Below are 23,683 nucleotides of genomic sequence, written 5' to 3' on the forward strand. Positions count from 1 at the left end.
TTCACGCGATCAGATGTGACACAGATCTCACAAGAGTGAGATCCAGGACAGGCACCAAAACTACACAGAGAAACCCTGTGTCGAAAATAAATAAAGAAACAAACAAACAAACAAATAAATAAATAAATAAAAACAAAAAAAAGAAGACAAGAACAGATAGAGTTACATAATAAAGTATGCTTTGTAAAATTTTAACCTATCTATCTGCCAGAGTGTTTGGAGGGGTGTATGTAGCCTGAATAAGCATTGTACCATGTAAATGAGCTGAGAAACACTACATGGTTTCCCAAGTGCAAATTTATATGTATGTACCCGATAAAATAAACTTTGCTCAGGCTCTTAAACTTTTTAAAAATATTAGTCATCAACTAAGATGAATGTTTCAAAGAAAGACAAAGATTTGACACTAGTACCTGAAACACTAAACTGTGATTTCTTAAAAAAATGTATATGTATTTGAGACCATCTGGAGTGAAAGAATCATAAATTTTCTGAAATAGTTTGCAATTTTTACTTTCCATTTCATGCGAAATTCATTTTATTTGTTATATTTGTGGATCATTGTTTTATGCTGTGTAGATGTTAGTGGTGATATATCAGACTATAATTCTTTCTCATGCCTAAACCATTATCATAATTAATAAATGGGCTGATTATCTCAAACACTTACTGGGACTGTAAGCCCTTCCCCAACATATAGCCTATGGTATCTTTACATATGAGATATATATATATATATATATATATATATATATATATATATATGATGTATTTGTTTTCTAAAACTAAAAACACAAATATTAAAATAAGTATAAATATGAAATTATAAAACATGCAAACTGCAGTGTTTCTATGCAATTAAATGTTCAGTTTTTAAACCCCTTTTCCATTTATTTACCCACTGTGTGTGGATATGTATATGTTTGTGTGCTCTTGTGCAGGATCACATATGCCATGTGGAGCTAAGAAGGTGAAATTCAGGAATTAGTTCTGTTCTTATACTATGTGGGGCTTGGTAGGCAAGCGCCTTTACCCACTGACACATCTTATAGGCCTAACTTTCAGATTCTTTCAATGATATCCTTTGTAATAACATTCTTACTACAGCAGCCAAGTAAAGAAAATGTTTCAGATGACAGTGTCACCCTGTCAGCACAGACAGAAACCAGTCAAATACCAGGTGACTCTAAATTGTCTTTGCTAGAGTCCAAATTCCAATATATTATCTTTACCAAATTAAATTGTTCCCTACTGTGACAAATATTTGATATTCAAGGAGATAATTTCATAAAGTAGAGGTTATTTATTTAAGAAACATAATTGAATTCAAATTGGTTCCTTGTCTACATTTTAACCTGACATTTCAAACAAACCTTCTTACACAGGGTTAGCATTCATAGCTCACTGTTTTCCTTGAATTGATATTTGCTTGACTTTACCTGGTACATAAGTAATTGATTCTAGCAGTTACAAACCTTAAAATCACTAAGAGGAAAGCATAATAAAAAACTAAAATATTAAACAAAAATAATGCCAATAATTAGAAATATGAAAATCCAGCATTAATTAAATTGAAAGCAAATGTTAGATTGTCTGAAGAATAATCTGCATGAAATGTTACAAAGCAAGGTCAGGAAACAGCTACTTATCCATTTTTAATCTTAATGCTACTAATTAAAATAATTTAAAATTCAACACAACTCTGGTCTTCACATGAGATTTTTAAGAAATCCACACATGTATTCTACTGAACAGGCTCAATGTAGTCAAGACTGGGTATTGTGTATTTGCTACAGACTAGATGTTGAGCATAAAACTGATAAGTGGCCCATGATAACAGACAATGTTCCCACAGTGTCTCTCTTTTCTTTTATGTTGCATGCATGTTAAGACTTTTCCTCATCATAGAGATTTAATAACACGTTTCTTTCCTTCTGTAGTTTATATGACTGCAAAAGTCATATGAAATAAATGACCACACTGGAGTGTATTCTTAAGGAGATATTAGAATACTCTTGTTTATTTAGAACCTTTTTTTAAATATAAGAAACACTGAAATCACTGAAATATTTAGTCTATACCCAATTCCCAGACTACAGTGAATAAAGGCAAGGTGGAGGTAAATTTTTCCACTGTCATTACATTATAAAATGCTATATAAGAGAGAGAGGACACACACACACACACACACACACACACACACACACACACACACACTCATACTTAACACCCACACAAACCCTGAGATGTCCAAAATGCCAAAAGCTACATTATTTCTAGCAAGACCAGCATGATGCCTCCAACCCAGTCATTTCCCTCTCCTACTTCACTCTACTTTCAATGAGCAGTTTCAAACATTAGTTTTCCCACTAAACTTTCACAAAATGCCTGTCAGTCACTATGTGTAAAAGAGTGAAACTTGAAGGAAAAAATGGAATTTGTCTTTAGATACTCTGTCATGTTAAAAGGTCAAAGACATTCTTAGCAGTATAGCACTATCTGGGAAGAAAACAAGGAACCATGAGTGAGATACCAAGTAGCCACGAAGTCAGAACTCCATTTGAATGTGAACATCTTCTATTTGTTGATACCATGGGGTATCCTACAGAAGATATGGTGATGGATTCTTACTTGAAGAGCTCATCAATGTTGTGAGGCTATGAAAAATGAGTAAGCTAAAAACAGGGATTACCTGTGAAGTGGGAGAAAATATTAATGAAACTCCTAATGCTATCGATTTACATTAGGTGAAAATATATGCAAAAAAATATACCATCTTGATTTATGTCTGGATACTAATTGAAGAATATTTATGTTTGATAGAAGATTTCTGAAGCCGTAAAAACTCAGTGATGCACACTTAGACACTTTAAGGTATTTCTTTGTACTATGGGAGGCTGGTTCCAAGACTTCTCAGAATGCCAAGCATGAAGAAATGCCCAAGTATGAATATGTCTAAGTTTGTTGTGAATAACATACACAGTATTTGAATAACACACACACACACACACACACACACACACACACACACACACACACTACACACACACCTCCTCCTCATCATGGTTTAAATAACCTCGACATTACTTAACAGCTAATACATGATTATTCTGTGTAAATAGTCATTATAATGTATTATTTAGTTGAAAGCAATATCAGTCTATGTGGTATTGTATTCCACCAAATATTGTGCATGCTAATAAACTTATCTGGGGTCAGAGACAGAGCAGCCACAATATTAAACATAAAGGATAGGCAGTGGTAGCACACACCTTTAATCCTAGCATTCCAGAGGCAGAAATTTATGTGTTCAAGGATACAGACAGGCATGGTGACTCATCATTACTTTAATCCCAGAAAGCAAGTCTTTAATCCCAGGGAGTGGTGGTAGAAAGCAGAAAGGTATATAAGGCATGAGGACCAGAAACTAGAAGCATTTGGCCTGCTTAAGCATTTGGCTGGTTAAGCTTTTAGCTGGTTAAGCTTCAGGCTTTTGAGCAGCAGTTCAGCTGAGAGCCATTGGGATGAGGACACAGAAGCTTCCAGTCTGAGAAAATAGGACCATCTGAGAAGTTGGCCAGGTGAGGTTAGCTGTGGCTCGTTCTGTCTCTCTGATTTTCCAGTATTCACCCCAATAACTGGCCTCAGGTTTGATTTTATTAATAAGAACTTTTAAGTTTCATGCTACAAGTCTATGTATGTTCAATAAAGAAGCAAGTATATTGGCATCTTAATCTGCATTTTGTAATTAAAACTGCTACATGTTAATAGAAATAATGTATCTAGAAGTGCTACTTATGGAGACTCATCCTTTTGTGGAGGAAAGGTTCAACATTATGATAAGGAAGAATTCTTTTTGTCTATCTATGGTTTGCTAATTACTTATGTGAACTTGAGTTAGCACCTCATCTGCCATGAGCTTTAGGTATATGCAGCTATACTATATGTGTTTGTTCTACTGTTCACCAGAGTGTAAAAGATTTAAATGAAATTGTGCTTTGAAAATATGAAGAGATAAAATATGTATGTTCTCATAGACACAGGCACATTTATTCTGTTTCCTCACTCTTAAAGGATTATATAGCTTTCATTTGTTGAATATTTGTCTTTCTTCAGATTCTGTTTTGGACCATTAAAGACAAAGGAATTGATCCATGTCTTAGGGCATACCCCAATGTATTAGAACCTGAACGATGTCAGTGGAGAAAGGGCAAACTAGGAGAAATACCAATTTAAATCTGGAGAGGTGCAGTGAACCAGTGGCTTTACTTAGCCACTGGTGTTTCTAACTCAGTGGTAGGCACAAGTCTAAACAGCTGGCTCTTGTGTCAATTTGTTTTATATGCAAATACACAATTTAAGAAGTCATGTGCTTTCTGATTACTTGCCACTTTTTTTTCTGCCCACAACAAATCCAATTAGCTTATCAGCTTTTATTCTTCATTCATTCCTCTATCTTTCCTAATCATAAAAAGGGAAAACCAAACATTTTATATGAAAAACTCAGAGAAGGTAATTTACATGTGCAAAAGATAGATTTTAGTCATGGCAAAACACAATTATTTTATTTAATTGATTTATGTCTAATTATGTGACCAACAGGGGGTGATGCTGATTGTGCCACAGATCTCAAGTCAATGTTATTTAACAGCATGGTGCTCCAACAACACAGGAGCAACCTCCTCATCATTATTTCATCCAAGGCCAGGAAACCCCCTGTGGTGTCAGCTCTGCATTATTTAAAATGAGTTCATCACATGTTGCCTGAGCATTGGATGCCTTTCAAAAAATTCTCTGGTGATAAGCCCTATGTATCTGCGTTTTGATGACAAAGTTACCCCATAATCTGTAGGTATCATGTAGATAAACTTCATCGATCACATAACAAAAAAAAGTGTGTGTGTGTGTGTGTGTGTGTGTGTGTGTGTGTGTGTGTGTGTGTGTCTGTGTGTCTGTGTGGAAGTCAATGAACAACTTGTGTAATTATTTTCTCTTTTCATCATGTAGATTGTAGGAATCAAGCTCATGTCCTCAGGCTTGAGATTACCTGAGGCAAATGCTTGTACTCATTGAGCCATCTTGGTCACATTTTAATATATTTTAAGATAAAAGCTCATGTATCCCAGGCTTCTGCCTAACTTCTTGTGTTATATATTCAAGGGGGATCTTCAGCTCCTGGCCTCCCTGTCTCTTCTCCTCAGGTTCTCGAATTACAGGCATGATTTACCATGTCTGGATGCACATGAAGTTTTTAATTGAGGCCATCATATGATAGAAATTTGACAGGAAGACAAATGAGTTCATCAAATTGCCACTTGTTTATGTCTTTACTCCCTCCTCTGGTACTCTGACTGTTGAGCAGTGATCTCATTCCCAATTACATCAAGACCTGATGCCTTGATTGTCTTGTCCGCTGCAAACAAGAAATGAATGCTTTCTGGCTAAGAAACAAACAAACAAAACACTCCATTAGAGATACAAGAAATATATACAGGCATACACATGAGCAAACAAATTTATGTTCAATGCACACATGTCGATTTGAAATTCAAATGGTATCCTATTTTCTCTTCAACCCCATGCACAGACATTGTGTAAAAGTCAAATTTTATACTTACTGTTAGAAAGTGTTCAAAAGCAGATTCTTGACTTGTAAAAAAGAATGTCTACTAAACTTGTAATTATAGAAATAATTGCATTTCTAGAGTCTAACCTATACGATGGGGCTTCCTACTGCTTACCTGCTGTTGACAGAGCCCTTCACTTGTGCCCCTACATCTCATGACCCCATTGCTTTCTAATTAACAGCCTCTGGGCTCTTCTTGTTAATTTGGGGAATAAGGAGGTGTTTCCTTTCCCCTTCCATGTTCAACTACAAGAACATTCTGCCCCAGAAATGGTCAAAACACAAGAGAAAGAATAAACTCGGATGTCTGTGAAGTTCAGCTGAGCATTTGACCGAAAATATATTAAATATTTTTATGCTGGGCAGACATGGTTGTAACCAGGAACTAGCAACTCTGAATTAAGTCCTTGAACAACACATTACCATATTTTAAGTGTCTTTTAGTCTATTGAAAATAGCTGTTTCTAAAATAGTAACTTATGGAAGTCAGTACAAAGTGAGCTCTTTGGCCTTATATTTGAGGAGAAAAGAAGATTCAATGGTGATTATTAGGAGAGAAAATTTGAACAAATATGTGTGGCCATTTACTGTGGGTGCATGTGTGTATATGTATGTGATATACATTAATTTGTGTATGGTTGGATATGTGTATGTGCCCATTCCTATGTGTAAGTGTAATTCCCTGTGTGCCTGTGGGTTTTTGTTTGTGTATGTTATTGTGCATGCACATGTATGAACTTTTGTATTAAGATCAGAGGACAGCCTTCACATGTTATTTCTCTATGGCACTCGCCCTGGATTTTGATATAGTATCTGACTAGGATGTAGAGTTTTAATTATGTAGGCTCATTGGCTAGCAAGTGCCAGCGATCTGCCTGTCTCTGACTTTCATCATGAAATTACATTCATTTGCTACCACATCTCGCTATTTATGGAATGTTCTTGGAATTGAACTTAGGTCCTCTAATTTAAACAACAAGCATGTTACTGATTGAGTTCTTTATGTAGTCTCTATAGTTAAATTTATAATCTTATTCAATTTTTCCTTACTGAGCAATGGGAAGTCCTCTGTAGAATGTGGACATATGACTAGAGCCATTGTTTCCTTATGACAGTGATTCATATAGATACTAGTCACACACACACACACACACACACACACACACACACACACACATGACGTCCAACGTGGTGGCAAGAGTTTCCACCTAAAACCTGAGAAAAGATTCTAAAACGGAGCTAAAAACAGCTTCCTAATGAGCGGCAGCTGCTGGTTTGAGCTACTTGTGGGTTCCTAGCGTGTGCGCTTGACCTGCAGTATGGCAGGAATGAGGCCTCTGCATGTGGCACATTAAGCTGCATGGTAGATTTAGCCTTTGCTAGTACAAAACAAAAAAAGAGGTTTCTGGGCTACACACTGCTTGGATAAAAGCAAAGACCCATGATAGCTCCCAGAGCTGGCGGTGAACACACCACCGCCACGTTGGGAAGCTGACGTGGGCAGAGCCAGCAGCCACAGCTGCTGCAGTTTAAAGCAATAGATTCAAAATAAGACAGATTCAGATGTAATAGTTTACAATGTGTGTAAAATATACGTAGACTTGAAAGAGACAAAAAAGGTGATATATACAGTTATATAAACAAATACATAGTTTTAAAAAATAAAGTCTTTAAAGAGACAGTAAAATTAATATAAAAAATAAGCCATGTGAAGATGGATATTACACAGAGATTCTGGATTGTGTTGTCTTTGGGATTTTTAACTGCAGAAAAACATTTGATTGTAAAAGCTATTGAGTTATGCCAAAATGTATATTTTAAAGATACCTTGACTTCAAAATTTGGATATAAGGATATGTTGTTTTGGAAAAGAGTCTCTGCTTTTGTTCCCACAGAAAGTCAAAGGCTATGGATTTGTTCCAGATTAAGATACATCAGGTTTGACCAGCCAAGACCCCCTGAAAGGTCTCTGATGACACCATGTCCCAGCTGATCCAACATCCAGAATGATTTCAAGGCAACTGGCTCAGACAATACAGCCTCATGGACTATTCCATAATCCTAAAATTTTCTTTGTGTCCCCATAAGATACAGCACCCCCCTTCAGCAGGAAGTAGTAAGAGAAGCTACGCCCAAATTCCCAAATTATATGTAATTTTACTTTGTTAAGGTTAAAACCTTCCTTTTTGCAAAAAAAATGGGGAAGTGCTGTGGGATGGTCTGTATGTCAAGTGTGTTGCTGATTGGTCAATAAATAAATCACTGATTGGCCAGTGGCCAGGCAGGAAGTATAGGCGGGACAAGGAGGAGAATACAGCTGGGAAGTGAAAGGCTGAGTCAGAGAGACACTGTCAGCTGCCATGATGAGAAACAGCATGTGAAGATGCCGGTAAGCCATGAGCCATGTGGCAAGGTATAGATTAATGGAAATGGATTAATTTAAGCTATAAGAACAGTTAGCAAGAAGCCTGCCATGGCCATACAGTTTGTAACCAATATAAGTCTCTGTGTTTACTTGGTCGGGTCTGAGGGGCTGTGGGACTGGCAGGTGAGAGAGATTTGTCCTGACTGTGGACCAAGCAGGAAAACTCTAGCTACACACACACACACACACACACACACACACAGAGAGAGAGAGAGAGAGAGAGAGAGAGAGAGAGAGAGAGAGAGAGAGAGCACTTTCCAACGTTTATAGCTGATTCTCCTTTAGCACCTAAAATAGACAACCTGTTAACCCACTGAACATGACCTCTCTAGGTCACCTTTATGTCTACAACAAACACAGAGGACATAACTCAACTAGTAGTCTCTCATCTCACCAAGCAAAGCATTTTTACTGAAACCCCATTCTCCTTATGAGGACTGAAATTATTAGAGCACCTTACTACTTTGTCAAACTAAGCAACACTGAGCTCCTAGATCACACACTCAGACACTTAAGAAAGGAACAATGTTGATGGTTAGAGCTCTAAGGAATCTAATGAAAGAAATCAGTAGAGCTGTGTTATTTACATTGTGAATGACAATACTAACATGTACAGAGTCCTAATAGCAACAGGCTAAGAATGGTTGACTAGAATTCATTATTTTAGAATGTCGACCAGGTCGGATTGTTCTTTTATTTTTGCCGTGCAAATTAAACAATCTAATGGGGTTTAGTCACTATATTTAAAATTAAGTGAAATTGAGGTGATTAAGACTCCACAAAAGCATGATAGAAGCCAGTAGTTTGAACACTGAATGGTAATGCTGTGTGTTTGTGTGTGTGTGTGTGTGTGTGTGTGTGTGTGTGTGTACATGTGGTGTGTGTGTGTGTGTGTGTGTGTGTGTGTGTGTGTGTGCACATGCGTGCATGTGAGCATGCCTTTGTGTAGTTATGTGTTATGTAGTGATCTTTGGTACTTTCCCAATGGGTAAGAAAGACCAGGTGACATATGCACTTCTTAATTAGCATGACATCCAAGAAGACCATGAGCTGTGAGTCATTAAATCACACCTGGCAAGTAGCTTCGGTTAGTTTCCCCTTGTTGTGGCTGGTTTCAATTAAAATGACCATTTTGTGTAAAAAAGAAGCTATGATCCCACTTATTTTGCTTATACTACATGAAGAATCCTTAATTCAGAAGGATGACCCTATAATTTGGAAAGAATAGATTTTTTTTTCAAAAGTGCATGTGTGAGGCTGGGCAGAATGCCATTGCAATGGTGCACACACAGGGTGCAGGCTCACTCTTTAAAGGAATATGAGGAATGCTTTTGTTATCTTTTAATATGGCCATGCTAGACAGTTGGAAAACAACCTCAGGAGCCTTCTAAAGCATCTTTCTCTGCATTCAAGAGACAAATCTGAGGACTGTAAGTTTCCTACTTCCATTTCCCAGACCTCAGTCCTCTCATCTGTGAAAATAAAGCCCTTCAATTCCTCAAACTCTAGGTTATCCAGTTTCACAAGGCTGCAATCCTCACTCTTGAATATTTTGTATCAATGTACATTCTAATAAGCAAGCAACATATTGTCCCTGATGACTTTAGGGCAAGTTCCTGTTCACTGGCAGATTGTCATAACTAGTCACAGCTGCCAGTCAATCAAATGTCAAAATTGCTATAGGGCTTTCTGTAGGCTTTTAGAACACCATAATGTTTTTATGAAGCATTCAATTTCTTTTTTCTTCCTAAATTATTGTGTCATTTACATACCTGGATAAATATCATGCAAATATTAATTCTGATATGGTAATAAGACTACTTTACTTGAGTATCCTGTAAGCCAAACTGTGGTCATCTTCAGGAATTCTGGTTCTGCTTGTGAAAGTTCATCACAGCTATGTCTATTAACTGTTTACTTCCCCATAAATAGAAGGAACAAGAAGGCCCATGGGACCCTCACCTGAGTATCCACCCCCCCCAACTACTTGTATGCAATTCTAGTCTAATAGTACTTTACCTCACAGTCTCAGAAGATGGGCAACAATGTGTAGATATGGAGGACCTAGAGGAGTCCTCCTTATATATCTATGGAAGAGCCACCATTCCTTCTGAGACCTTCTGAATGGAGCACCCATACTCCTATAAGTAAGCACAATTAATTCATTAGTTCCCCAAAACTCATGATCTTTGGAGGAATCATACCCCAGTTTGTTGCTAGGACCCTTAACAAGACATTGTTATCATTCCCTAACCCAGAAAGGAATTTTAATGACAAAAATAGCTTATGACATTTGATTTTGATATAAGTATTCCCAGTGCTTTAGAAAGTAGATTCTGTGAATGTGTGTGCAGGCATATGTGTTTGTGTGAGCTTCTGAGGTTTGCAGCTGTGTAAGAAGTCCTGATGATATTTGAAATCAGTTTTTTCCCTTTTCTCTGTAATATGGTCTTGTTGGTGTCTTTGATATACAGTTACGGAAAGATATTTCTTTACCTGCTTAAAAATCCCGAGTGATCCTGGGATAGTGTTCAAGACTTGCACTTGGGATAAGGTCACCACAGTGCAAGAATTCTGTTGGCCTCTAGAAACTTTATGCCCATCATTTAGTTCCCAGACATAGTCTGAACTCCAGTCATTCTGACCTACTTTCAGATGTCTGGATTTCTTACTTTCTTCCTAGTGTGACATCTCTAAAAATGCTGTCTTCTTTGACTGAGATGGCCATTCCTTCTCTATATCAAATAATTTTCCCTTTCCAGGTACTACAACAAGGTCTATTTAACTTTCAATGAAGATTATTAACATCTCCCAATTGTAATTATATATTTGACCAAGGTGGGATAAGAATAAGATCTTAATCAACTATCCTATGTCTAATAAACCACTGGTGCTATATAAAATATTACATAAGAATGTAAAGACATAGGATAGATCCACAGTAATATTGTTTCATTATTGAGTAAATATTAAAAGGGGAATCCAAGTGTTACTGGGATTTAGAAAAGATGAGCACACATTTTGGAGATGATTTCTTTTGATGTTATTCTATCTAATCATTTACAAGTTGTATTGGCCAAAGCACCTTTAACCCAGAAAGGTATCTTTCAGCTTTCTCTTGAGTGAGTGGCCAAGAACCAAATTGACTGATCTTACTTCTCAACTGAGCCAAAAAAGCTTCACTTCTTTCTTGAGGCTTAAAGCAAGTCTGAAAGTCACAGATGTTTTCTTTTGGAATGATTACATATTGTGGCATTAATAGGTATTCTCAAGGGGATTATTTACTTTCAAGGAAATTGGTTGATAAGAAATTAATCCTTTTAGTTTCTAGCCACCCTTACCCTTTAGTAAGGGTAAAATGAGACAGTGATTCTCTGTTTCATGGTCAAATACAATGGTAAGGTGTCTCCAGATGGCACAAACTTGTCAGGCACACTCATTACTCTTTCTCCTTCACTTTTAGTTAAATTGCACAGAGAGAACCCTAGAAAATTACTACATAGCACCATGATCTTTAAGACTGGCTCAGCATTCTATGTTAATTAAAAATATGTCAATATTTTGTAGTAAGAATTCTTGGTTTTGAATGAGAAGAAAAGGGCATAAAGTGTAATATCTTCAAGACCTTAAAATACCTGTGGAATTCAAATGACATATTAACTACATTTTTTTACTATTGAATATGTGTTATATTGCTGGCCTTCAGTTGCTTTCAATTTCTGCCTCAATCTTGGTTTATTTTCAGATGAACTAAATTCACTTCTTCAAGATTCAAGTGTTCACGGTACGAGGTAAATTAACTCTTCCAGTGCTCAGAGGCACCAATTAATGCCCCAGAGGAGGTAAATTACTAAATGGTACCCTGCTGCTCTGGAAGACTGAAATTGCCTCAAATGGATTTGTGGCTCCATGGCAGAGACTAGATTACTCTCAATACTCCGTAGGACAGCTTCCCTTCTTGAATGAGGAATTGGATTTGATCTGATCATCAAGCTAAGGGATCAGAAATAAAAGATATAATAGTTATGATTATACAATCACATAAATGCCTGTAACCAAAGCTCAAATGATGGTGAAAAAATATAACATACAACAGACTCTCAAAATAGATACATAAAATCAGAGAGGATACACTTGCATATTTTTAGACAATTTCACTTCCTTTTTAATTCTCACATGATGTAATTTATGGGGTGGAAAGGGTTAAATTCATTTTTTTTATCTATTCCAAATAGTTTTATGGGAAAAACATATAATTACATCCTTCCAATGTGTGGTTGTACAGCAGCTTAAAGGACCATACCATTTCCTGTTGTTTCTTTAGTCCTAAAGATACTGGTCCTCCTTTGATTCATGAAAATTCTCTTCTGGCATGCCTTAACTGTTTCTTTGATTCCATTTGTTGTGAGTGTAAGATCTGACTGCATTTAAAAAGCCTTTTCTTGACCAATCAAGTCAGACATAGTACTATAAAAGGAAGTAAAAGAAGGTTCTTTTCCTAACCTGCATTCCTTTTTTACAGAATCTTAAGTTCCTGTTGAGAATAAAACACAGCATATACCAGCGTGAAACAAAAATGTATACCAGTCTCCTTGGTCTCTATATTCAGGCAGTTAGTATCAAGACTAAACCATAACTGTGAATTACCCTGCTCTGTGAAAAAAGCAACCCTGTACTCAAGGGAGACAGTATAAGATAGCGAGGCAGAATTCTAAGTGACCCCAAGTGTAGATAATGGAGAGACTGGGGGAAGCAGCAAAGAAGACTAAAACAGTGTATTTCTAATAGGAAGAAACGTAGGAAGGACTAGTCTTTCGAAACCAAGACAAAGAAGTGTTCTAATAAAGAATGAGATGACATTCTGCTGAGTGCTGTTGAGCAGTATGGAAAATGACACAGAAGTCATTGCTGGATCACTTAGTAGGCAGTGTCCATGAAAGATATTTTACTAAGTAGTGAAACACAGGTAGATGGCTCCTTTGAATTTTATATGAAGTGAAAATGTAAAGCTGAAGTGGAATATTGAGTTGACAGAACACACACACACACACACACACACACACACACACACACACACACACACACACACACACCCCGTAAGGACAGAAAAAGGAGACCACATGGGTATGCTGATAACAGGAAAGGGAGCCACTGAAGATGCAGAGGAGGAAATGTGAAAATGACCATATATAGACATGGAGCAGATAAAATAAGGGAAATTTCTAAGAAGAAATGGGACACTCGCCTTTGATAGAGGAAGGACTTTTCTTGTTTAACATAGGAAAGAAACAATCTGTACACAGGTGGGAAAGAATTTCATCAGGTTCCTGCCCTAAAGTCTAGCAAGGCACTAATGAGAGAAATTTGAAACTGTTTCTAATGAGCCACACTTGTGATAATCCTTTTGCATGTGCTCACATCTCAGAACACTAGAATCAGTATTTTAAATTTTTAATTAGTAACCAGTGGAACTCAGCCTGAGAGGAATCAAGAGACTTGCCCCAGATCACAAATATACTGATTACTAGAAGTAAAAATTGATAGTAGTGTGCTTGGTTCTAAAGCTAAATACAGAGCTAGATTTTTACTTTGTTATTAGCAAGCAAGTAGTGAATTCCAAAGGGTGACTTCAGTCTTGCCAATGTGTGCAGGTCACTGCTGCCAGGACTCAGTTAAGACTGAAGTCTCTAGACTTCTAGTCCACTGGTCTTTCCATAAAATGGTTTGTCAATTGTTTTAGAGACAGGAGCTGTCCTATTATAAAATACATTACTATATTATTCACTGCAAATTTAGTGATACTAGGATAAGAAATTTATAATGGAAAATCATCAGAATTCAATATATTGCTCACAATATACACATAAGCCAAATAGATCAATAGACTCTGTACAACTGCTGTTAACAGTATTAATGAGAAATATGATTATACAAAATTAGTGTTTAAATAATTCCCAAATCACTTATTAACTTTTAATCAGGATTCTATGGTTGATTAAATATTAGGTATAAAGATACTATATATAAATTTATGTAGATATAAATATTATATGGTACATTATTTTGAAATTATATCTTAATTTTAATCCTCATATACTACAAAAGCATTTTTAAAATGTTTAACTCTATCAGTAGTGTGTGTGTGTGTGTATGTGTGTGTGTGTGTGTGTGTATGTGTGTGTGTGTGTGTGTGTGTGTGTATGCATGTGCCACAGTACCCACATTGATTGCAGTCAGAGGACCCCTTTCAGAATTGGGTTCTCTCTTTCAACCCTTTAGGCTTATAAATTTTGTTATCTCACTTGCACTTTCACTTGCTCCCTGGGCCGCTACGGAGGTTTTGAATAAGAAATTTGATTTTCTTTTTATCTTATATTTTATGTTTATCTTTATAAGTAGGTAAAATGAACATATTAATGAGAAAGTATAACATTAGACACATATGCATATTGTCTACTGTATGAAACAGGTGACATGTATCTCCTAAAACAGTTTTTTTTCTTCTTGATGGTGTAACTTTAAAAATACTTCATGTGTCTAATGTTAGTGGAAATGGACACGGCATCAGTGTCAACTCATTCCCCCCGCTATGCAACAGCATGCTGGAATATCTTACTTTTCCTTGGAACTTAGTCAGTCAGCTTCTCTCTGTTCACCTCTCCTCACCTCCTCTTCTCCCTGCAGCCTCTGAAAAACATCGCATATTTTCAAAATTCATGAGATCAGCATTTTAAAATTACACTTATGAGTGAGATTGTATGGAAGATATCTTGTTGCACCTGGATTAGTTCATTTAAAATAATGAGCCATGGTTCCATCCTTGTTGTCAATAAAATTTATTTTATTTTGTGGGCCCATAATGTTCCATTGTGTGCATGCATATTTATATACATTTTGTGTGTTTATTCACAGGTGATGAATTTATTCAAGTGATGACCACTTTACTTGTTTCCAGATGGTAGAACTAACATTGTAATGAACATGGGATTACAGACCTCTCTTTAGAGAACTGGTTTCATTTCTTTTGAATATATACTGACAATTGGAGATGTTGGATTGTGTGATTATTATTTTATTTTAGTTTTAATTTTGCAGAGCTTCTATATAGTTTGATGTAGAAGTTATACTAATGTAGATTCTTATGAACTATGGTACATCAGTTCCCTTTTTATTTCCAATTTATTATCACTTATCTTCAGTCTTTGAAATAATATCCATTTGATTTGGATAATAAAACATTGTGTATTTGACTTATTAATTGAGAATTGATTATTGATGCTGGACATTTATTTCCATGTGACAAATGTCTGCCCAAGCCTCCTCACTGATCTTCAGTAAGTCATTTCTTGTTAGGTTTTGTTATTAAGGATTTTTGTTGTTGTCATTGTTCCTTATATATTCTGAATATCAACCCCTTATTGCAGTTAAAGAAAGTTTCTCAAACACTCATTTAACAAAATTTTATTGCAATAGCAGTTGCAATTTTCAAAGGTTTATGTGTATTAAATATATCGTTGCAATGTTATGGAGACTCTTAATCTAACTTTTTAATAGAATGGCTGTCAAATTTACAAGCTTAATGTAAATTTACTATAGAATGGCAAGGGAAAGTTTTAGTTTCATATTATGAGGGAAGTATATGTCTTAAATTCAATCTTATGCTTTGTAATATATCTTCAGCCTGGTGCTATAAAAGCGGTATCTGGAAGAATTGTTTTCTTTTCCCTCCACCTGCCTAAAGCACATCAATTCATATGCACGTCTCTTTACTGTAGCCTTGGCATGTTGTGGTTACCTGCCCCATGCAGACTTCAAACAGCTTAGTACAGATGCAACTGCAAGGTACCTGAGCCCAGATCCCGCAGGTTTGTCTCCACCCAGGGCTTTCCGTGGGACCTACAGACTCAGGGCTCTGTCCTTTATAAGGCAGGCAACAGTGACAATTCAGTTGCAAAGAATCCTCTCTCCCCACTCATATCCCAGTTGTTCCCAAGTATTTCTCAAGACAACAGTCCCAGGTTCTAAGCACATGGGACCCATACAAAAATTGTCAATAATTGCATTTCTACCAGCAAGAAAAATAATGAATGAAGAATCTTGATGTTCATAACTAGGCATAAAGGTGTGTTATTTTATCAAAACATTTAATAATCATACTCATACAGAGGTGCATCAATTTTTCAACAATTTTAAGTTTGCCATTTTATTCTATATGATATTTTTCTTAGATTTTTTTGGATTTGATTAATTATACAAAAATGAAAAATGGGAAACATGAAATGGTACATGAGCTAGTTATGTTCTGTTGTTTAAGTCAATCAAAATTAATTGTAATTCATAATGTATTCTGATCACTCTTTGATATCTGATGTTATACATGAAGAAAAGTCAATCAGGTTGTTTATCAATTTAATTGCCTGGTGTTAACTTCAATGGCCTGTTTTCATCAATTTTATACCTTCTGTTAAAAACATTTGAAAAATGCTTGCTTGAGTTGTGCTGTGAATAAGCACTAAGAATGAATTAGTCATCATTTGATGCTAGGTAAAAACTCCATTGTACACTTCTTTTTTTTGTATTGAGTACCTATAGGTAATTCCCTATTGTATTAAGTGAAAGAATTTTTATGGTTTACCTAAACAGGTATGTTGGTATCTATAGCAAAGGACATTTTATTTTGACTATTATTTTCTTCTCATAAATATTAACTGAGTCCAACCCAAAGGAGTAAGTTTAAAGGCAAATGATAGATAGGTAGATAGATAGATAAATAGATGATATATATAATATACAACTATATATGAATATAGATATATAATATATACTTAAATGATGTGTAATATACAGATGATGATAGATGATATATACATATACACATATCCATATATATATGACAAATTAATAGTAGATTTCTCTCAGTAGTTAGCTGACAGATTGATAAATAAAAAGATGCATAGATGACAGATTATCTTAGAGTTCTTACTGCTGTGATAAACATCATGACTGTAAACAATTTGGAGAGGAAAGGGTTTCCTTTGCTTAAACTTCCATATCATAGCCCATCACTGAGGGTTGTGTGGAGATGAAACAGAAGCTCTGTGGGAGTGTCCCTTACTGGCTTGTTGCTCATGGATTGCTCATTCTGCTTGTTTATAGAACCCAAGACCACAGTCCTAGGGTTGACACCCTTCACAGTGTGTTGGATCCTCCCACATCAATAATCAGTCAAAAAATTACCCCAGGTTTGTTCAGAGGCTAATCTGGTAAGGACATTTTATCAATTGAGGTTACCTTCTTGCCAATGAATCAAGCTTATGTTAAGTTGACATAAAATTAGCTAGCATCTGGATGCATATGGATGGATAGATCAATAGATGGTTAGTAGATAAATAGGTGATTGATATATCATAAATGACATTGATGATTGATGGGCAATAGTATGGTAGATAGATTTAGAGCAAATAGATATATGATAGATAAGTTAATGAAAGGGACATGGCAAATAAGAGACCAGAAGCAGAATGGTGCACACTGGGTTCTACTACACAGTCAATTCCCTAATGTTCTGCAACAAGGAGAACTTAAAACTTTTGCATAGATAATTTTAATCATATCATGAACATGTGTAATTTTCTTAAGAAATTAATTCATTTATTATTTTACAAAGCACATCTAAAAGTTATTCTCTGAAGTTAATAAGATTTAAGTTAGTGATCAAAAAAAAAAAAAACAACCGAAAAACCATGCCTAGGAGGGATATATAACTGACTTAGAATCCATAGGCAAGGATTCTAACATCATGTTTTTCTTTGGACAACACTAATTAAAATCAAAACTGCATACAACATTAAGAACTCAAAAAAATCCATCTACAAAAGGTATGTTTGGCCTCATATGACAGATCCAAGAAGACCAAAGGAATCAGGATTGTGTTCAAAATCAGTTTCTCCTGTTCCTGTGTTTTTTATCTTGCCCATCCATCACAAGCTCTCGCTGTCCTGGAGAAAGTGCTCATCATTTATTTATCTACAGAGACTGGTGCCTGAATTGATCTTCATTTCCATCATGCCCTGAATGAGAGAATCGTGAAAAGCAATTTGGGCCAAGGCATACGCTTTCTCTGAAAGAGGAGTGTCGGTGCTTTGCAGTCATGCTACTCAGATCTACTTTTGCAGAATAACATAAAATTTCTAGGAAATTCCCCTCCATGTTCAGATAGATGCAGACATTCCATTCCCTTGTATTGAATCATGAAAGGAAACCTGACCTAATTTCTCAATTGCAGCTTCCCTTGAAAGACTGTAGTTAATTTAAAAAACACATAGTACATAAAAATAGCTGTATTGAGAACTATCAAATTTGAGTACAGTATGAGATCCATGGAAGCAAGCAGAATGTTTCTCTATCTGCCAGCACTTTTTTAAAGGAGGTCACAAAGATCTTCTTGTAGTCAAGTTAGCTAATCAATAATGATTAACATTCATGTGTGGTTACATTTTTGAAAGAACTATGTGCTGCTGGATTTACATACCATCTAATTTCAACCTCATAAGAATGTCATAGAGTAACAGATGCTGCACACCTGTAGTCTCTGTCCTCAGGTCATGAGTACCACAGCAGCTTGGGCTACAGAGAGAGGTCTTGTCTCAACCAAAATATGCCCTAATAAAATTAGAATTAAACCTATTTATGTTGAATACCCTCTTGTAAATTGTGAATGACAGAGCCAATGCAGACATACATTTAATTTGATCCCTTTCTGATTCAGAAAACAAACAAACAAACAAACATGTAACCCTTCATTGTCTTCATGTATCAAAAATTTGTTTCTTTATAGAACTTAAACAGTTGTGCTTATCTCTCAGTACACTGTGTTGGAGAACAGAGCAACGGAGAAATATTTTCAGTTAGGGATTCTCCAGTCTGTAATAGAGATAAAACAAATGCACATGTCCATGGCAGAACTCTGGGTCATGGTTATAAGTTTAACATTCTACCAATTCCTTTCTAAATTTAGTCTTGTATGAAGAATTTCATAATTCACTATCTATTTTCTTCAATCAATACAGAATTCAATTTCCTTTGTCTCTCTGATCCAGAAAGCCACTACAATGTTTAAATTAAAATGTTTTTACTCTATCCTCTAGCTCTGTAGAAAGGAAAATTTTACTTATATATGAATATATAGATGACTCTTTTAGTAGAATTTTCTGATGAAGTAAAATGAATTTTTGTAAGCATGTGACACAATATAAGCTAAGTAGTGGCTTGACACAGAACTTTTAAAGAAATCAGATTCAGAACTTGTTAGTCAAAGTCCTCTGTTCCCACTTGAGGCCATATCCTTCTCTCATATGAGTGAGGAAAAAGCCTTTATGGTAGGGGAGGACTTTCTTTGCTGTCAATTTTCTTTTCATTTTGTTGTCAGTTCCATCTATAGGTTAGAAGTATTTTTTTTCTGCAACCTCCGAATGTCAATTTCCTCTTATCAACATGCAGGTGATCTATAGTCAGGTCATTGTGCCTGGGAATATGGATGTAATCTGTCACATTACAAGTGTTTTAATTTAAACCCATATCTTTCTGAATCCATTGTTTTCTTTGTAATCAAAATCTAGGATAATAAAAATAGAGTTGCCAAGAAAGCGTAAGTGCCCAATCAGATTCAGAATAAGAAATATACACACAGGTAGACATATATTTGTATGTATGTGTATGTATGTATGCATGTATTTGTGCTTGTCAGTGTATGTGCACACCTGTGAGCATTTGTGCAGTCAACAAAAAGTATCTCTTAGAAAATATGCACAATGATATCAAAGAATTAGCAATGCGGTTAAAAAAAAACCCTTATTGTTCCTGGAGGGTCTAGTGTTCAGAGCTGGCCCTGATATTTTCTGTCTCTTTGATTATAAGAAGTATACTATACTTCATTTTCTTCATGCGCAATAAGAGCTTCCCTTGCCATTAAGAGCTGCTGCCTCAATCCAAATGAAATAACAATTTATATTAGAGAGCTGAAGATCTGTATAAGACTACACATCACTGCTGTGAGATGACATTGCCTTTCCTTGAGACAGATGTCAACTAGTGGCACTTCAATCTTCATATACAAACCATCTTCTTATCTGAATATTGTCTGCAAATGATAGGTAATTATTTAAAATTTTTTAAATTTTATATTAAGCAACCATTGTGAATTTGCTTATAAGATGTAAATAAGATGGGTGCTCTGAGTAGATAATCATATACTGTAACTGTCATTATGAGTTTATAATCTAGCTTCCTCTTTTTCTGGTGTGCGTTTGAGATTTTGTCCATGTGTCTTTTTACATCATCACCCATGAAACAAGGAGTTAAATGGAGTTGTGATGGTGAAAAGAGTTCTTGCTGGTTTTGCTGACTTATGCAGCTTTGAATTTACCTAGAACAAAAATTGCTCTTCCCAGGGAATCATCAGGAAACATTAAGTTTATGGCTTCAAAAATCTTCAAAAGAGAAAGTATAAATATTGTCTCAATCAGGTACATTCTTGCAAGTTTCAAGATAATGCTCAGTTGTACTGTTAGAGTAAGCTAAGCATTCTGAATGTTTAGTGAACTGAATTAAGACATTAAAATTAAATATTTAATTTTCTTAAATACCCTTGGAATAATAAACTAGATCATATTGGAAAGGGTTTTCTCTGAATTTCAAATTTTCCTAATGTAAAGATATTTGTGAGTATATCTCTTCTATAGAAAAACTTCCAGTACCATCAACAATTGCTCTGCCCCTTGAAATGTTAAGATGTTATGCTGTCGTCACTAAATTCATAGGGCAACATTCTCATTTTGTTGGAGTTGGCTTATTCTGCCTCTTACTAGTATATAGACATTGTGGAACATGTTTTTATTCATTTTTTTTCTGAATCAGTTTTACTCTTGGCCATATTATAGTTTCCAATTTTAAATTTTCTTTGCACTGATTTTACTTTATTAGCACCGTTTTCATGTGTGCCTGTGTGCATATATGCACATCAAGAATACAATAAGGAATCTGTCCACTAACTGTGAATGCTAGAAAATCCAGTTCCCACTGAGCCACAGCTGAACTGTTCTTGGTTCCCTTTCTGTTGCTGTGATAACACAATTTGACCAAAAGCAACTTGGAGAGGAAGGGCTTTATGTGGCTCATACTTAAGGAGGTCAGGACAGAATTAGTTGGGAACTGAAGCAGAAACCAGGGAGGAATGCTGCCTACTGGGTTGCTTGCTGGATCAAGGTCAGCTAGCTTTCTCACAGAGCCCAGGCCTCCTTGACTAGAAACAGTGCTGAAAAGGATGGGCTGGGCCCTCTGTATCAATTAGCAATCAAGACAAAACGCTATAGACATGCCCACCAGCCAACCTGAGATGGAAAATTCTTCAGTTGAGGTCTGTCTTCCCAGGTGTCAAGCCAACAACAAAAATTTAGTAGAACATCAGCCTTCTAAGACTTAGGAATGTTACAATTTCAATGTGAATTTTAATATCAATATGCTTATCTCCAAAGCAACATGAAAGTAAGAGAAACATAAAAATCCATAAAATAGTTGTCCAGTGTTCGTATGAAAGACTCATTCATTAAAACATAAAGAAAATCTATAATAGGATGATATTATCAAAATGCAATAAGCCTCTTGTTTTTCATATGCACCTCAGTATAAATGTAAGATTTATTTATTTAATTCTAGCAATTTTTATGTTCATTTTGAAACATAAAAATTTAACTTTACTCTAGATAATATTTTGCTTAATGACATTGTAGTACTGAATATTGTCTGCAAATGATAGGTAATTATTTAAAAATTTTAAATTTTATATTAAGGAACCATTGTGAATTTGCTTATAAGATGTAATAAGGATTCCTCAGCTCTCACGGGTGCTCTGAGTAGATAATCATATACTGTAACTGTCATTATGAGTTTATAATCTAGCTTCCTCCTTTTCTGGTGTGCGTTTGAGATTTTGTCCATGTGTCTTTTTCTTCCCAATTTTTGTTTGTCTCTTCCTCAATTTCATTTTTGATTTCTTCTTTATAAGCCTCTAGCATCTTCATGATATTATTCATAAGGTTGTTTTCTTCTGCTTCTTCCATTTTGTGATGTTCAGATCTAGCTGTTGGAGGAGGACTAGGTTCTGGTGATGCTGCATTGCTCTTTATTTTGTTGTATGTACTTCTGCCTTGACGTCTGCCCATCTCCTCGTGGATACGTTCTTGGTCTTATCAGCGCTCTTGGTCCACACAGAGCTGACAGATTCAGGAAGCCTCTCTTTGGTCCAGATGGAAACTCCAGGCCGAATGGGAGCTGGGACCTCTGGTCCAGATGGGAGTTCTGGCCAGCTGGGAGCTGGGGGCTGGTCTCTGAGTCCCAGGAAGTGGCGGGGGTCTTGGGCAGATGGGTGTGGGGGCAGGGCTTGTAGATTACAGGGTCTGCCGGGGGTCTTGGAAAAGGGGAAGCTTCCCAGTGGGGGTGGGGTCCTGCCCGATGGCCAGAACCTGGGGCCAAGGTTCAGCAGGTGTTCCCCGGAATGGCTGGTGCCCAGGGATGGGACCTAGGGGCAGGCCTCTCTGGGTATGACCCCAGGCACTCACCTCTGGTCCAGATAGGAGCTCCGGGCGGGATCCCATTTGTCTTTTTACATCATCACCTATGAAACAAGAAGTTAAATGGAGTTGTGATGGTAAAAAGAGTTCTTAATAGAATTGCTTTGGCTGAATTGCAACATGCAATGATAATGCAGCTATAACACACACATAAACACATAAGTAAACACACATACCATGCACACAGATTCACACACATGCATACACATACATACATGTACATACAAGCATACACATATATATAACACAAATATACACAGATACAAAAACAATGCACACACGTGCATACTCACATATAAACACACATGTACCCATGCATACACACATACACAAACATACATATACATGCATATGTACATGTACACACAAACACATAAATGTGTGAACACATATTCACATATAAACACATGCATACACATACGTTCACACATATACACATGTGTATATATACCTATCCAATTTCATTTGTGTTAAGTAATTTTCATGGTAGTTTGTATAATTGTGACTTTTCATATATTATTGAAACAAAATATTCTCCACATAAATATTTGCTGTATGTCATTGTCCTAATCAACAAAGTCAGAGGAATATAGTGATAACTGTAAATAATATGCTCTGTGTTACAGAGACATTGGTAAAGGATAAAATCTGTGGACAGAGCAGGTCAAAGGAATAGATTCAACAACCATCTTAATTATTAAAAAAACCATTTGTAGTGCTGAAAAGATTCTTACGATATGTTTAAAACACCTTGGGGGCAAGTATGAAGAGCAGAGTTCAAGTGTTAAACACCATCATAACTGTTAGGTGAGTGTGGGGCCCAACTGTGATATAGGATCACGAGGAGAAGACGATGGGATTTCCAGAACAAAATGGGCAGCTAATCAGCAAGCTCTGAGTTCAAGGAGCATTCTTGTATACATATAACATAGATAATAGAAGAGTAAGACCCTAGCAATCTGTTTCTGTTCTCCACATGCAAAAGCACACTTGTGCATAGACACA

The 23,683-nt window shown here is 36.0% G+C and overlaps 1 protein-coding gene across 1 annotated transcript in view; it reads left to right on the forward strand.

The window, feature by feature from the left end:
* Positions 1-23,683, forward strand: part of Cntnap2 (contactin associated protein 2) — a 1,578,963-nt gene that overhangs the window by 192,149 nt on the left and 1,363,131 nt on the right. The gene's annotated exons all lie outside the window — the stretch shown is intronic.

The sequence above is a fragment of the Peromyscus californicus genome, unplaced genomic scaffold (genome assembly GCF_007827085.1).
Source record: "Peromyscus californicus insignis strain IS unplaced genomic scaffold, ASM782708v3 Scaffold_6__1_contigs__length_162567912, whole genome shotgun sequence".
NCBI lineage: Eukaryota > Metazoa > Chordata > Mammalia > Rodentia > Cricetidae > Peromyscus > Peromyscus californicus.